General features: G+C 44.5%; 1 protein-coding gene and 1 non-coding gene across 4 annotated transcripts in view; both read left to right on the forward strand.

Moving 5' to 3' along the window:
- The first annotated feature begins 4,717 nt into the window (after positions 1–4,717).
- On the forward strand, positions 4,718–4,789 carry TRNAE-CUC (transfer RNA glutamic acid (anticodon CUC)). The gene has a single exon. It is a non-coding gene; the product is annotated as a tRNA-Glu (tRNA).
- Positions 4,790–5,476: 687 nt separating this feature from the next.
- DNAJC5 (DnaJ heat shock protein family (Hsp40) member C5) overlaps positions 5,477–15,182 on the forward strand; it is a 62,835-nt gene continuing 53,129 nt past the window's right edge. The window contains exon 1 of one of the 3 annotated variants that reach the window (XM_074969297.1): positions 5,477–5,618. The gene's annotated coding sequence lies outside the window, so the exon portion shown is untranslated. The remainder of the gene's footprint in view (positions 5,619–15,182) is intronic. The other 2 variants (XM_074969295.1, XM_074969296.1) reach the window with 2 other exon arrangements.

Here is a 15,182-nt window from a genome sequence, read left to right on the forward strand (position 1 = left end):
CTTTTTACATACACAACATGCAATTAAGTTGTGGAATTTACTACTCCATGTTAGTGTTAAAGCAAATATTGTTTGAAAAAATAATTTGATATAAATAATAGCAACTCTATTTTAGACTAGGGAGAACAAAATTACAAAGGCTTCACTCTGAAAAATGAATCAACAATTGGGAGCAAGGATGAAATTAAAACTTTTAGAGCGTAAGCAATTTGGAGTAGGATCATATCTTTGTTTGTACAGGTTTTGTTTTCCCGAATGCACTGGGGACCTGATTCTGTCGGAGACTCTGGATGCTATAGGAACAGAAACGTTATTGAATAATAATGAAGTATCTTCCATTCAGGAGCAGGTCACAGTTGGAGACAGGATGGACCATGTATCTGTCCCAGCATGTGATCAATTCAAGGAATACTAATGAGTATGTATATGTCTTTCTTCACCTGTTTGGAGCACTATAAGGTGACAAAGTAGCTCAATTTTGCTTGGTGGCTCTTCAGTGCATACCAAGATAATGGGCATGTGCCCATTGATGTATTGAATGAATGGCACTACTGCAGTATAACAGGATTCAGCCTGATTATTCTGTTAGTAAATGCATTATAATTTATTCCTTTAAAAATGTGGGTCAGAGTAGTCAAATGGGAAAAGGCCTGTTAGAACTGTGAAAGGCCAGAAGCTGTGCTAATGCATATAATGTGGAGATGTCACAAGGCCCAGATATCAGAGAATCAAAGATATATAGAATTTGAAGGGACCTCAAGAGGTCACCTTGTCAAGACCCGTGCGCTGGGCAGGACCAAGTAAACCTAGACCATTCCTGACAGTTATTTGTCCAACGTGTTCTTAAAAATCACTGGTGGGGGGACGCCACGAGCTACCTGGAAGCCCATTCCAGAGCCTAACTATCCTTATAGTTAGAAAGTTTTCCCCTATTTCTAACTATGGCGCACAGAACTGGACACAGGACTCCAGCAGAGGCTTAATGTCTAGTAGAGTGGGACAGGTACCTGCCATGTCTTACATACAGCCCTCCTTTAAAACATGCCAGAATGATATTAGCCTTTTTAGCAACTGCATTACAGTGTTGGGCTCATGTTCAATTTGTGCTCTCCTACAGCCCCATCTCCTTTTCAGCAGTATGGCTGCCTAGCCAATTATTCCCCAGTTTGTGTTTGTGCATTTGATTTTTCCTTCCTAACTGTAGTATTTTGCACCTGTGCACTTGTCTTAATTGACCTCTTAAGGGGTAATAAAGGGCAAACTGGAACTGAATGTGAAAGGTGTTGGTGCAAGTGAAACCCTTTGATCCTTAGGTTTTGAAAGATTACTCAACTCTGCAGGGCTTTTGTTTGAGAGCTGGTGCTGTAACCCAGCTATACAGTGCTTAATGAAACATTGGAAAGGTTATCCAGGGCTCCCTGCTTAAACAATGGTGGACTCATGTCATAAATATAAAGGGAAGGGTAAACACCTTTAAAATCCCTCCTGGCCAGAGGAAAAACCCTTTCACCTGTAAAGGGTTAAGAAGCTAGGATAACCTCGCTGGCACCTGACCAAAATGATCAACGAGGAGACAAGATACTTTCAAAGCTGGAGGGGGGGGAGAAACAAAGGGTCTGTCTGTCTGTGTGATGCTTTTGCCAGGAACAGAAAAGAAATGGAGTCTTAGAACTTAGTAAGTAATCTAGCTAGATATGTGTTAGATTCTGTTTTAATTGGCTGATAAAATAAGGTTTCAGAGTAGCAGCCGTGTTAGTCTGTATTTGCAAAAAGAAAAGGAGTACTTGTGGCACCTTAGAGACTAACAAATTTATTTGAGCATAAGCTTTCGTCCGATGAAGTGAGCTGTAGCTCACGAAAGCTTCTGCTCAAATAAATTTGTTAGTCTTCGCTAAGATGCCACAAGTACTCCTTTTCTTTTTTTGATAAAATAAGCTGTGCTGAATGGAATGTATATTCCTATTTTTGTGTCTTTTTTGTAACGTAAGGGTTTGCCTAGAGGGCTTCTCTATGTTTTGAATCTGATTACCCTGTAAGGTATTTACCATCCTGATTTTACAGAGGTGATTTTTTTACTTCAATTAAAATTCTTCTTTTAAGAACCTGATAGCTTTTTCATTGTTCTTAAGATCCAAGGGTTTGGGTCTTTGTTCATCGATGCAAATTGGTGAGGATTTTTATCAAGCCTTCCCCAGGAAAGGGGGTGTAGGGTTTGGGAGGATTTTGGGGGGAAAGACGTTTCCAAGCAGGCTCTTTCCTTGTTAGACGCTTGGTGGTGGCAGCAATAAAGTCTAAGGGCAAAAGGTAAAATAGTTTGTACCTTGGGGAAGTTTTAACCTAAGCTGGTAAAAATAAGCTGAGGGGGTTTTCATGCAGGTTCCCACATCTGTACCCTAGAGATCAGTGGGGAAGGAACCTTGACAACTCATATTTCCAAATGCATAAGCTTGAAGGGAGTTCACAAGTTCAGCATACTACATGGACAATGATATCACCACCAGGAGAATAAACAGAAGAATCCTGGAAATTTAAGCTACTGGGAAAAACACCCAGACTTTGAGCCTCGGGGGGGGGGGGGGGGAGAGAGAGAGAGAGAGAGAGTGTGTGTGTGTGTGTGTGTGTGTGGGAAAAAAAATGAAAGTAATGCACTACTGTGCTATAGCTGCCATCTTTTCATCTTACCATTCCAGTAATTTTAAATAAAATACATACCACAAATTGACAGTCATGATTAAAGGTTGGTTACAGTAAAAAAAGATGCTTTTAAAGATACCTTAAAATATGGCTTAGAATTAGCTGCATTTATTTTTGTGCGCTAAATGCTCCCCAGCTCCCACCAGCATGTCCCTGCAGCTCCTAGGCCAGGGATGGGCAAACTATGGCCCGCGGCCCACATCTGGCCTGTCAGACCATTTAATCTGGCCCTCAGCTCCAGCGGGGAGCAGGGTCGGGAGCTTGCCCCACTCCATGTGGCTCCCAGGAAGAAGACAGCATGACCCCCCTTCCGGCTCCTACGTAGTACACGGAGGTGTGGCCAGTCAGCTCACTGCGCTGTCCTGTCCGCAGGCACTGCCCCTGCGGCTACCATTGGTCACGATTCCCAGCCAATGGGAGCTGCAGGGGTGGTGCCTGTGGACCAGGAAGGGCCGCAGAGCCACCTGGCTGTGCCTCGAAGCTGGAGCAGGGATATGCTTCCGGGAGCTGCCTGTGCTAAGCGCCGCCAGGAGCCTGCACCCCTGAGGCCCCCTCCCGCACCCCAATCCCCTCCTGCCCTCCAAACCCCTCGATCCCAGCCCAGAGCTCCCTCTTGTACCCCAAGCCCCTCATCCCCAGCCCACCACAGAGCCCGTACTCCCGCACCCCAACCCGGAGCCCCCTCCCGCACCCTGAACTCATTTTTGGCCCAACCCCAGAGCCCGCACCCCCAGCCAGAGCCCTCAACCCCTCCTGCATCCTTACCCCCAATTTCGTGAGCATTCATGGCTTCCATACCCCAATGTGGCCCTCAGGCCAAAAAGTTTTCCCACCCCTGTCCTAGGCAGAGGGGCCATGGGTCTCTATGCGCCTGCCTGTGCCTGCAGGCCCCACTCCCACAGCAGGGTGAGTGCAGAATGAGGGGGAGGGGATGTGATGCAGGGACAGAAGAGGCTGGAGTGGGGGACATGGGACAAAATGCAGGCAGAGGTTGAAAAAGGACAGGGCAGAATGGGGAACAAGGGAGACAGCTCCAAACTCCTGCTGCCCCATCAATCTCACCCTGGCCTGCCCACGCAGGGTGATGCCCCCTGGCTTTACCTCCCAGCAAATCCTACCCTCTTTCTGCCAGGCACTGACTCCCTTCTGTGCCTGGCTGTCCCAGCACCACAGCTGCTCCTGATTGCATCTTAGCCCCACTTGCTTCTGGGGAGGTGTCAGAGGAAAGGCTCCTGCCATCCCTCTCACCTTCTGTTTGGCTGGGGATGATGGCGTTGGTGACTTTTTCATTGCTGAGAAATGTCATGCATGGAACTGTGGAGACATAGATCAAATGACTACTATCAGTAACATGCTGGGCATTTTTAATATGTAAGTCTGAGGCTGGAGGATCCGACAATGGTTGAAAGAAAGGTGCTGCTCTTTGGAGCACTCAGTGTATCATAATACATTTCACTTATTTAAAAATACTGCATTGACATATTTCAGAGTAGCAGCCGTGTTAGTCTGTATTCGCAAAAAGAAGAGGAGGACTTGTGGCACCTTAGAGACTAACCAATTTATTTGAGCATAAGCTTTCGGGAGCTACAGCTCACTTCATCAGATGAATGCATCCGATGAAGTGAGCTGTAGCTCCCGAAAGCTTATGCTCAAATAAATTGGTTAGTCTCTAAGGTGCCACAAGTCCTCCTCTTCTTTTTGCATTGATATAGGAGATTAAATGCAGGCTAAGCATTCACTTTGCTATATTGTACTGCAGTTAGACCCAGTTATTACAGAGAGGAGGTGGGTGAGGTCATATCTTTTATTTGCCCAACTTCTGTTGGTGCAAGAGAGAAGCTTTGGGGCTTACACAGAGCCTTCCTTCAGGGCCTGCTCCAAAGCTTGTCTCTCTCACCAACAGACGCTGCACCAGTCAAAGATATGACCTCACCCACTTTCTCGCTAATGGTGTATTGACTATGAAAATGAAAGTGAAACACTGGTAGGAAGTTAAGGCTGTGTGAAGGGCCCTGCACAAGCCTCCCTGGTGGTCTAGTGGTTAGGATTCGGCGCTCTCACCGCCGCGGCCCGGGTTCGATTCCCGGTCAGGGAACGTGCCTTTTTTTTAAGGGTCCCCTCTATGCTTCCTCATTCAAAAAACCCCCATCGGCCGCGCTTTCAGGGGGCGCAGCGATGCGCTGATTTGCCTCCTTGCCCCACGCAGCTTTTCCCTGGCCGTTAGCTTCCGCGGCAGCGCTTCCCAGGGGCGGCTCCGGCCTTCCCTACCAGCCGGGCGGGACGCGGGCTCACGGGAGCGATTGGCAGGGACGGGACGGGCCAGAGGCGAAACCAGCTCCCCGGAGCCGCACGCCGCCGGGAGGAACCCCAGCCCCGCGCAAAGCGGCCCCGCGGGAAGAGCAGCCGCCCGCCCCCGCGCTGGTCCCGGTCCCGGGGTGTTTCCCCGCAGGGACACGCCGCCCCACAGAGCGGAGACCGCCCCTCGCGCGGCGTGGCAGCGCTCGTGCACGGCACGGCACGGCACGGCGCGGCGCCGGCGCCGGCGCCGGCGCCCGCGCCCGCGCCCCCGCCCCCGCCCCCAGGCGAACAACCGCCCCCTCGCCTTTTCTCTGGCCCGCTGGGACGTGGCGCGCTCGTCCCCGCGGAACTGGGAGGGCGCGCGCGTGTGTGTGAGCGCGCACGCAGCCTCCCTCTGCCCTGCTCCTCCCCCCCTCCCCCTTCGCGCCGTGTCGCCGGGTCCCGCTCGCTTGTGTCGCTTGGCGGCGGCTGGGGCTGCTGAGGAGACGCCGCCGGAGCCCGGGCCGGCCTGTGAGGAGGAGCCGCCGCCCCGCACCTGCGGGAGAGTCGAGAGTCGCCCCTCCCCCCGCCCGGCGACACCCCCTCCCTGGAGCTGCGCACCCACCGGCCCGCTGCGGAGGGCGCAGGTAAATGAGGGGGGAGCAGGGTCGGCGAAGGCGGGGGGGGCTGGTCCGTTCGCCCCGCCGCCCCCCCCCCCCCCAACCGGTCTGTGGCGCCTCAGAGCCTCGTACGCACCCAGGGCCGGCTGGGCGGCTGGAGGCCAAGATGGAGCTGATGCTGCTGAGGGGGAGGGTCTGACGCTGCAGCACATCGGGGGGCGGGGGGGGGCGTGAGGAGAGCGGCGGGGGGAGAGGGAATGGGGGGGCGGGGGAGATGGGCAGGGGGAGAGGGAATGGGGGGGCGGGGGGGAGAGGGAGAGGGAATGGGGGGGCGGGGGGGAGAGGGGCAGGGAATGGGGGAGAGGGAATGGCGGGGCGGGGGAGATAGAATAGGGGATCTCATCAGAAAGTGGAATATCCCTCATCCCACCCCCAATTGCCACCCCCTTTGCTTTCTGGTGGGTTTTGGATCATGAAACAGAGACTGTTAAACATTAGCTGTCTTTGTACTGGGGTGGGGGGGGATTAGCTGTTGAGGGGCAGTATGTGTGTATGGGGACAAGGGATTATCTCAATTTGTCATAAATGCCACATAGCTACAGAACCTGTTCATAATAAGGTATAAAAAATTATGAACATTGTGTTTTCCCTGGGAACCTCTTGCTGGGGGAGGGGGCGGGGGATGAAGAAAGCCCAGCTTCCCCTTCCCTCCTCCCACTCTTGCATACCTGGTACCAGGGGGACTTGCAGTGTTTTTGTGTGCTTGTGTCCTCTGTCTTTGGACTTCAAAATGACAATAAAAAGTCCTCAAAGATGATATAAATAATAACTTTGGATTTAGGGCTTGTGTTAACTGAGACTCCTAATGACAAATGACAGCTCGGGATTTCAGATGTTGTCTCCCCCTATGTTGCTGCTTGGGATTTTTATAATTAGTGGCTGCTCAGAGTATTACACACTTGAGTTTTGTTAAATGATGCGTTTAGAACCAATGGGAAACCTAGTTTTTGAAACAGGAATTTGGAGAGAAGGGAGAACTGATTTATTTTGTGCTGCTTTTTGTGCTGCTTTAATGAAGACAATTTGACTCCAATGGTATTCTGTCTGGATGTAACAATGTGGATGGGGTAGTCAGTTTACTAACATACTTCGGTTTTTTGCTTATGCTTTATCTAGATCTTGCAATTGTATGCATAGTAACACAAGGCAGTTGGTTTATTGCTGGCGTATAAAATAGAGACGGAGCCATTTCTCCCTCAGAGAGAAAGGTGAAAGCCATCCATGCATGATGCTGCTGCTGTGTGACACACAAGGAGATTTTCAGCTTTTGCTTGCATTTGATTCAGTGAAGCATCAGTCTGCAGAGTGTGCAGAAAGTCATTGCTATGGGTTTGTCTGTTTGTATTTAATGCTCTCTCTGAGGTTGTAATCTGTAATAAAATGTGTATGTAAGTGTGCATGACAAATTCAAAAGATCTTCTTGGAGAAATACAAAGATGAGCCTGAATTTATAGCATATATCTGTCTCTTCAGTCGATGGTGTTTTATTACGACAGTTTCTTTTGGGAAAAGAAAATGAAATTATAGTATATCTGACATTATTATAATCTGCTACCATTGAAGCAAAAACTTGTAGGTTGAAGCCAACTTAGTGGTTGGCTTTGGCAACATTTTAGCCATCTCACTGGGTATATTAAGCTATGATAAGTGTGCAAATCTAAAAAGAGCAAAGGGTTTTTTATTTCATGTGAAGTGCACTGAGGCAGGTCAAATGGCTGTCGGATATTGTCAGTTGTGCATAAGAAGCATTTGTTTTAGATTTGTTAAGCAACGGAGAAATTCAGTTAAACTGTAAGAACAAGCTCATGTTTTAATATCCACCATTCAAACTGCCCAGGGTCATTGTGTACATATATTTTGTTGTTAGAAGTGGCCTGGTCTTAGACAGAGTAGCTAGTGCTGGGGGATAGATACCGGTGATGCTGATGAGCGGGTTCTGTAAGAATTATAACTGTGCTGCTTTTCTTAATGCAAAGCTGGATCTGGGAAGAAATCATAACTAAGACACAGAAGGTAGAATTAACTTTAAGAAAGCAGTGTAGGCAAACTTGTGCTACCGATGTCCATCGTGTATTTGTTCTGTGGATAAGTCGGTCTTTGGGCTTCAGGATTGTTGATCTAGCTCCTTTTTATGAGCACTAAGTAAATAAATATCCTCCCCTTCCTTGCGTATTTCATCTTACTGTTAAAGGTAAGCACAATCTGAGCAAAAGACTGTTTATGGTCGTGGTGATGAAGAGAATAAAACTACATGTTGTAGATGAGTCACTTTAGTCTGACACCATTTATTTTCTGCTCCATGTTTTTGATACATCATATTGGCAAGTCCTAGGTAATAGTGTCTAAGTACCTTGATGCCCCACAAAGGGGTGACCTAAATGCATGGTGTATGTATGCTCTGTAGTTTAATATGTGTGTTTTATCAATGTGTGCTTGAAAGAAACAGCAAGAGACAAAACACACTTTACTAGGTCATTAACACATGCCTTGGCTGTGCAGGGGTCGGGAGGCCTTTCAAAAGAATATGACTAATCAGTGCATCTCCTGCGGTCTTTCATAGTCAAAATACCAAGAAACCTATATTTTGATAAGTTAATGCACTTGAGCTACAAAAATAAAGTACAGTAATTGGGGTAATTTCCCTGAGTTTGTAAATGAGATGGTGAGGCTGTCATACCAGAGCAGTCACTGAGGATTCATCACCCAAAGATGATTAGCAGCCAGTCAGATAGTTGCTCTGGACAACTGATAATCAGAGAGAGAATGAAATTACTTATTGAATGGGGCCCAGATTTTATTCCTGTATCTGTATTTAAAGCATTTATAAAGTCATCAGTGGGAGCTATCGAGTGCTTAGTACTTTGGAAAATTAGGGAGGTACCAAAAATATGATTTTGGGGATCCTAGCTTAAGGGTTCTAGTTTTGAAAATCTTGACCTAGTTGAATTATTGCAGTTTAACCTGTTCGGCAGATAGTATTTCTGATTATTGATGCTTGTGCCTTTGATCATCATACTTGCTTTCTTTGTAAACTTCAAATATAGGTAATAAAAATCGTAGCATCATAGAAACGTAGGGCCGGTCATGTAACGAGAGGTCATCTAATCCAGACCTGTGCGCTGAGGCAGGACCAAGTAAACCTAGACCATCCCTGACAGTTGTTTGTCCAACCTGTTCTTAAAACCCTCCAGTAACAGGGATTCCACAATCTCCCTTGCAAGTCTATTCCAGTGCATAACTGTCCTTATAGTTAGAAAGTTTTTCCTGATATCTAATTTAAATCTCCCTTGCTGTGGATTAAACCATTACTTCTTGTCCTGCATTCAGTGCACAAGGAGAACAGTTGATCCCCATTCTCTTTATAATATCCTTTAACATATTTGAAGACTCTAATCAGGTGCCCCCTCTGTCTTCTTTTATCAAGACGGAACCTGCCCAATTTTTTAAAAACTTTCCTCATTGGTCAGGTTTTCTAAACTTTTATCATTTTTATTTCTCTCCTCTGGACTTCCCAGTTTGTCCACATCTTTCCAAAAGTGTGGCACGCACAGTGGGACACAGTACTCCAGCTGAAGCCTCACCTATGCTAAACAGGGTGGGACAGTTATTTCCTGTGTCTTACGTACCACACCCTGGTTAATACATCCCAGAATGATATTAAACTTTTTTGCAACTGCGTGAACATTGACTCATATAATTTGTGATCCACTATAACCCCCTCATTTTGTTCAGCAGTATTACTGCCTAGCCAGTGATTCCCCATTTTGTATTTGTGCATTTGTTTTTTTCCTGTCTGAATGTTGTACTTTGCATGTGTCTTGATTGAATTTCATCTTGTTAATTTGAGACCAATTCCACAATTTGTTGAGGTTGTTTTGAATTCTAATCCTGTCATTCAAAGTGCTTGTGACCCCTCCTAACTTGGTGTCATTTTTCAGATTTTATAAGCATACTCTTCACTCCATCATCCAAGCCATTAATGAAAATATTCAATAGTACTGGACCCCTGCATGATCCCACTAGATATGTCCTCGGTTTGACAGCGAACCATCGATAACTGCTTTTTGAGTATGGTCTTTCAACCAGTTACACACCCACCATATAGTAATTTCATATAGACCACATTTCCCTAGTTTGCTTGTGAGACTGTCAAAAGCTGTATTAAATAAAAATATATCATGTTTACAGCCCCCCCCCCCCCCGGAGCAGTAACAGTAACAAAGAAGGATATTAGGTTGGTTTGGCATGATTTGTTCTTGACAAGTCCTGCTGGCTATTTCTCATAACGCTGTTATCCTCTAGGTCAGTGGTGCCCAAACTTGCCTGTCGTAGAATCTGATTCTATGCTTTCTTTCACATATAGTGCCACTCCCACACCAGCACAACCTGTTCTGTCCTTCCGATATATTCTGTACCCTGGTATTACTGTGTCCCATTGATTATCCTCATTCCACCAAGTTTCTGTGATGCCTATTATATTAATATCCTCATTTAATACAAAGCACTCTGGTTCGCCCATCTTATTATTTAGATGTCTAGCACTGATATGTAAGCACTTTAAAAACTTGTCACTTTTTAGCTGTCCGCCATTACATGATGTAATTGAATGGGACTCTTTCTTTTTCTTTTGACTGTTTCTCATCAGATCCTACCTGTATTTTATCATCTTCCATCCTCTGTCTCCTCCTTATTAGGATATAGGGAATCTCCATTTATAGATCCTCCCCTATGGGATGTCTGAACCTCCTCTGCACCTGTTGGCTTTCCTCCAGCCCTTAGTTTAAAAATGACGACGGGTGTTTTCTGAGTTCTGGGCAATTTATTAAATAATTTGTTCGTTTAATTGTGTGCATAATATTTTAAGTTTTATAGTAACGGTTTGTTAAGAACCCAAAGATTAGAATCATAATCTAAATCATAATTTAAATAATCATAATAAACTAAGGTTTCAGAGTAGTAGCCGTGTTAGTCTGTATCGGTAAAAAGAAAAGGAATACTTGTGGCACCTTAGAGACTAACAAATTTATTAGAGCATAAGCTTTCCTGAGCTATAGCTCACTTCATCGGATGCATACAGTGGAAAATATAGTGGGGAACACAGAGAACATGAAACAGTGGGTGTTACCATACAGACTGTAACAAGAGTGATCAGGAAAGGTGAGCTATTACCAGCAGGAGAGCGGGGGGAGGGGAACCTTTTTGTCGTGATAATCAAGGTGGGCCATTTCCAGCAGTTGACAAGAACAGTAGGAGGGGAAATAACAAGGGGAAATAGTTTTACTTTGTGTAATGACACATCCACTCCTAGTCTCTCTTCAAGCCTAAGTTAATTGTATCCAGTTTGCAAATTAATTCCAATTCAGCAGTCTCTTGTTGGAGTCTGGTTTTTAAGTTTTTTTGTTGAAGTATTGCAACTTTTAGGTCTGTAATCAAGTGACCAGAGAGATTGAAGTGTTCTCCAACTGGTTTTTGAATGTTATAATTCTTGACGTCTGATTTGTGTCCATTTATTCTTTTACGTAGAGACTGTCCAGTTTGACCAATGTACATGGCAGAGGGGCATTGCTGGCACATGATGGCATATATCACATTGGTAGATGTTCAGGTGAACGAGCCTCTGATATTGTGGCTGAAGTGATTAGGCCCTACGATGGTGTCCCCTGAATGGATATGTGGACACAGTTGGCAACGGGCTTTGTTGCAAGGATAGGTTCCTGGGTTAGTGGTTCTGTTGTGTGGTGTGTGGTTGCTGGTGAGTATATGCTTCAGGTTGGGGGGCTGTCTGTAAGCAAGGACTGGCCTGTCTCCCAAGATCTGTGAGAGTGATGGGTCATCCTTCAGAATAGGTTGTAGATCCTTGATGATGCGTTCGAGAGGTTTTAGTTGGGGGCTGAAGGTGGTGGGTAATGGCCTTATGTTATTTTCTTTGTTGGGCCTGTCCTGTAGTAGGTGACTTCTGGCTACTCTTCTGGCTCTGTCAATCTGTTTCTTCACTTCAGCATTTGGGTATTGTAATTTTAAGAATGCTTGATAGAGATCTTGTAGGTGTTTGTCTCTGTCTGAGGGGTTGGAGCAAATGCGGTTGTATCGTAGAGCTTGGCTGTAGACAATGGATCGTGTGGTGTCTCCTGGATGGAAGCTGGAGGCATGTAGGTAAGTATAGCGGTCAGTAGGTTTCCGGTATAGGGTGGTGTTTATGTGACCATCGTTCATTAGCACCGTAGCGTCCAGGAAATGGACCACTTGTGTGGCCTGGTCCAGGCTGAGGTTGATGGTGGGATGGAAATTGTTGAAATCATGGTGGAATTCCTCAAGGGCTTCTTTTCCTGCACATCTACCAATGTCATATATGCCATCATGTGCCAGCAATGCCCCTCTGCCATGTACATTGGCCAAACTGGACAGTCTCTACGTAAAAGAAAAAATGGACACAAATCAGACGTCAAGAATTATTCCCCTTGTTTATTTCCCCTCCTACTGTTCTTGTACAGTGCTGGAAATGGCCCATCTTGATTATCACTACAAAAGGTTCCCCACCGCTCCCCGGCTCTCCTGCTGGTAATAGCTCACCTTTCCTGATCACTCTTATTACAGTTTGTATGGTAACGCCCATTGTTTCATCTTCTCTGTGTATATAAAATCTCCCCACTATATTTTCCACTGTATGCATCCGATGAACTGAAGCTCAGGAAAGCTTATGCTCTAATAAATTTGTTAATCTCTAAGGTGCCACAAGTACTCCTTTTCTTTTCACAGAATAAACTAATTGGATTTAATCTGAAACTTGATTTGGGCCACAAGTGACTGTTCCTTTATGTTTTGCTTAACCATTAATATCTTTACAGGGTTGCACCATTATGTTTTTGGGGTCAGTATAAAGGCAGCTTCAGATAAGCCTAAAGGATTGTACTTCTATCCAGAAAATCGAAACACATGGACCTCTCCATATTAGTCAGTGTTCCTTTGGGAGCTGTCCAACACAGAATAATGAAGGGACAGCTGGGTTTTTTTCTCCTAGATTGTCACTAATTGTCTTCATCCTTTTCACTTTCACCTGTCTCCTCTTCAGCTGGCTGAACAGGTGAGTGAGTAGCACGAGGAAGGGGAATCTATTTGTAGGGGACAGCTGCTACTGTCTCCCTCCTGGATGCTCCAGCTTTGCTGGTCTGAGGAATGAAGGTTTCAAAAACTGGTTGGGTCTTCTGTTTGGCAAGGTGTTTTCACTGTTTGAACCCAAAGTTGTTAACTTTAACAGTAGGAAGGCACAGAGGACCAAGATTCACCAGTATTGATCTTGTATAGTCACAGGAGAGAGCTATGTATCCACCTACGCATAACACTAGACTGACTTGTCATGTTACTAATGCGTAGGGGATTGGATGAGAACCTGCTCGATTCTGATGAGGAAGGCAAAATGTTCCATTCTTGCCAACATGGTCTGGTGGAAAAACCCCTTTCTCACCCCAAATGTAGCAATGAGCTTAATTATGAACATGTTAAAAAGAATCACCATAATTAATATTGCTTATTTTTGAATTCTCCAGATTAAGTGTCTTGGTTGTATAGCCAATGTACAGTGGCTAATAGAGATCTCTTGTAAATAAACTGTCTGAGCATCTTGGTCTGGTGAGATGCAGAAAGTCTCTGAGTCTGCAAAACAAAACATTTTAAGAACAAAGCTGGCTGGGAGGATGTGGTGTATGAGAGGGTCTCTCCTGCATTAATTCATAGCATGGAGAAGGTTGGTGAACCTTTACGGTAAGGGATAGGATTTTAGGAATTTAATATGCACTTTGATATAGTACTAAAACTAGTAAGAATAGCAACGAATGATAGCTATAGGTAGCCAGTAAAATGAACACTAGACATATTTAACTTTTTTTAATTTTACCAAACTGCATTCTGGAATATATCAGAATAGATTACCAGCATATGGTATCAGATATTCACCAACATCACTTTTCTTTCCAATATAGTAATTCTTGCCAATTTATTCAATGTATTTTTCTGCTCATGTTTTTGCTATTGTTTTGTTAAAAAATATGAAAGTCAGACTTGATGGTGTGTGATTGACTAACCAGCATGTTTTCCTTTATCTTAAGTGGTGGCAAGAGGTTTGAGTCTGACTGTACTTTGAGATTGCTAGATTACTATGTTTAATTTAGGATTTCACTTTGATTTTTCAGATTTCTTTAAAAATATGTGGAGAGCTCTGATTAGAAAGGATACATCTTTCATTACCTTGTGAAATATTTTATACTTCATTTGCATGAAGGAAAACTAGATAAACTGCTGTATCCTGTGTGTAGCTACATCCCAAATAAATACTGCACCAAGGATTGATTGTGCGCTTTTAATGAAGAGATGATAGTAATTTCCATTATGTTTTTTGGTAGCTGTTTCTAGAACCTTTAAAAATGTAGTATAAGTTTTTGAGAGCTTGACCCATTTTTCTCACTTCAGTGTCTCTGAATTGGCTTTTGTCCTGGATTAGAGTACATGAGGCTGCTTGTGAATGTTGAAGTACACATAGTGGCACATCCTCCGTGTCAGTTACTGCTAATTGTACTTGCCAGAAATACATTTTACATTCAAACGAGCATTTCTGAAGTCCCTGCTGGTTTTTACAATAGTGCTGAAACATCTCTGATACCAGCATGGTGGACGGTCCAATACCTCATCACAGATCTGTTTTCTTCTAGGTTTAATGCTTGGAAGAAACAATTTTAAACATTATGTATACTGAATTAGTGTTAAGTGTGTGCTGGAAAGTGTGAACTTTCAGAATGCTGCACCCGAATAAAATAGGTTCTCCTTGCTATCAAAATGCCTGTATTGAGTTTCTTAAAGAAAATTTGCAGGGTAATTGGTACGCCACTGTTCCTTCAGTTGTTGGAATTAGGTCAAGACAGGGTGTGGAGAACCTCATAATTCAATGTTCCTTGGCTATGATCATGTATTTCAAAGAGTTTAGAAGTGCTGAAAGCTTTTTCTATTCATTAAGTATATGTAAGTAGTAAATTGTAATAAAGTTGCATTGATGAACCACTTGGATAACACATTGCAGATACTTTCACTTCCTGTTTACTGTGATCATGACAAACTAGCATTCAACCTGATTGTATCCCTGATCATTAATACCACTGCTACAAGAAGCAGTAAGACTAATTTTATTTCCCACAGTGTATGTCTTTCTCTTGATGCTGGTTTTAAGCCTTCATCTTAAAGGGTCCTTAGCAATTTGAAAACTAGTCATTTCAAAAGTTTACAGTAATTTCAGGTAATACCCCTGTGTGTGAGTCCCCCTGCTAACTTTTGTTACAATTACACTTCTCAGTTGTCCTAAAATACTCTTTTCTCACGTTTTTCTGGATAAAAATCCCACAAAAACAGGGGAAGTGATATAGGCTATATCAAGCAAAGAACTTAAGCATGTGCTTAACTTCAAGCAAGTGAGTAGTCACATTGAGGTCAGTTGGACGACTTGTGCACTTAAAGTTAACCACAAACCTACTTTACTGGATTGGAGTA

Source organism: Natator depressus, chromosome 13 (assembly GCF_965152275.1).
Source record: "Natator depressus isolate rNatDep1 chromosome 13, rNatDep2.hap1, whole genome shotgun sequence".
Lineage (NCBI taxonomy): Eukaryota > Metazoa > Chordata > Testudines > Cheloniidae > Natator > Natator depressus.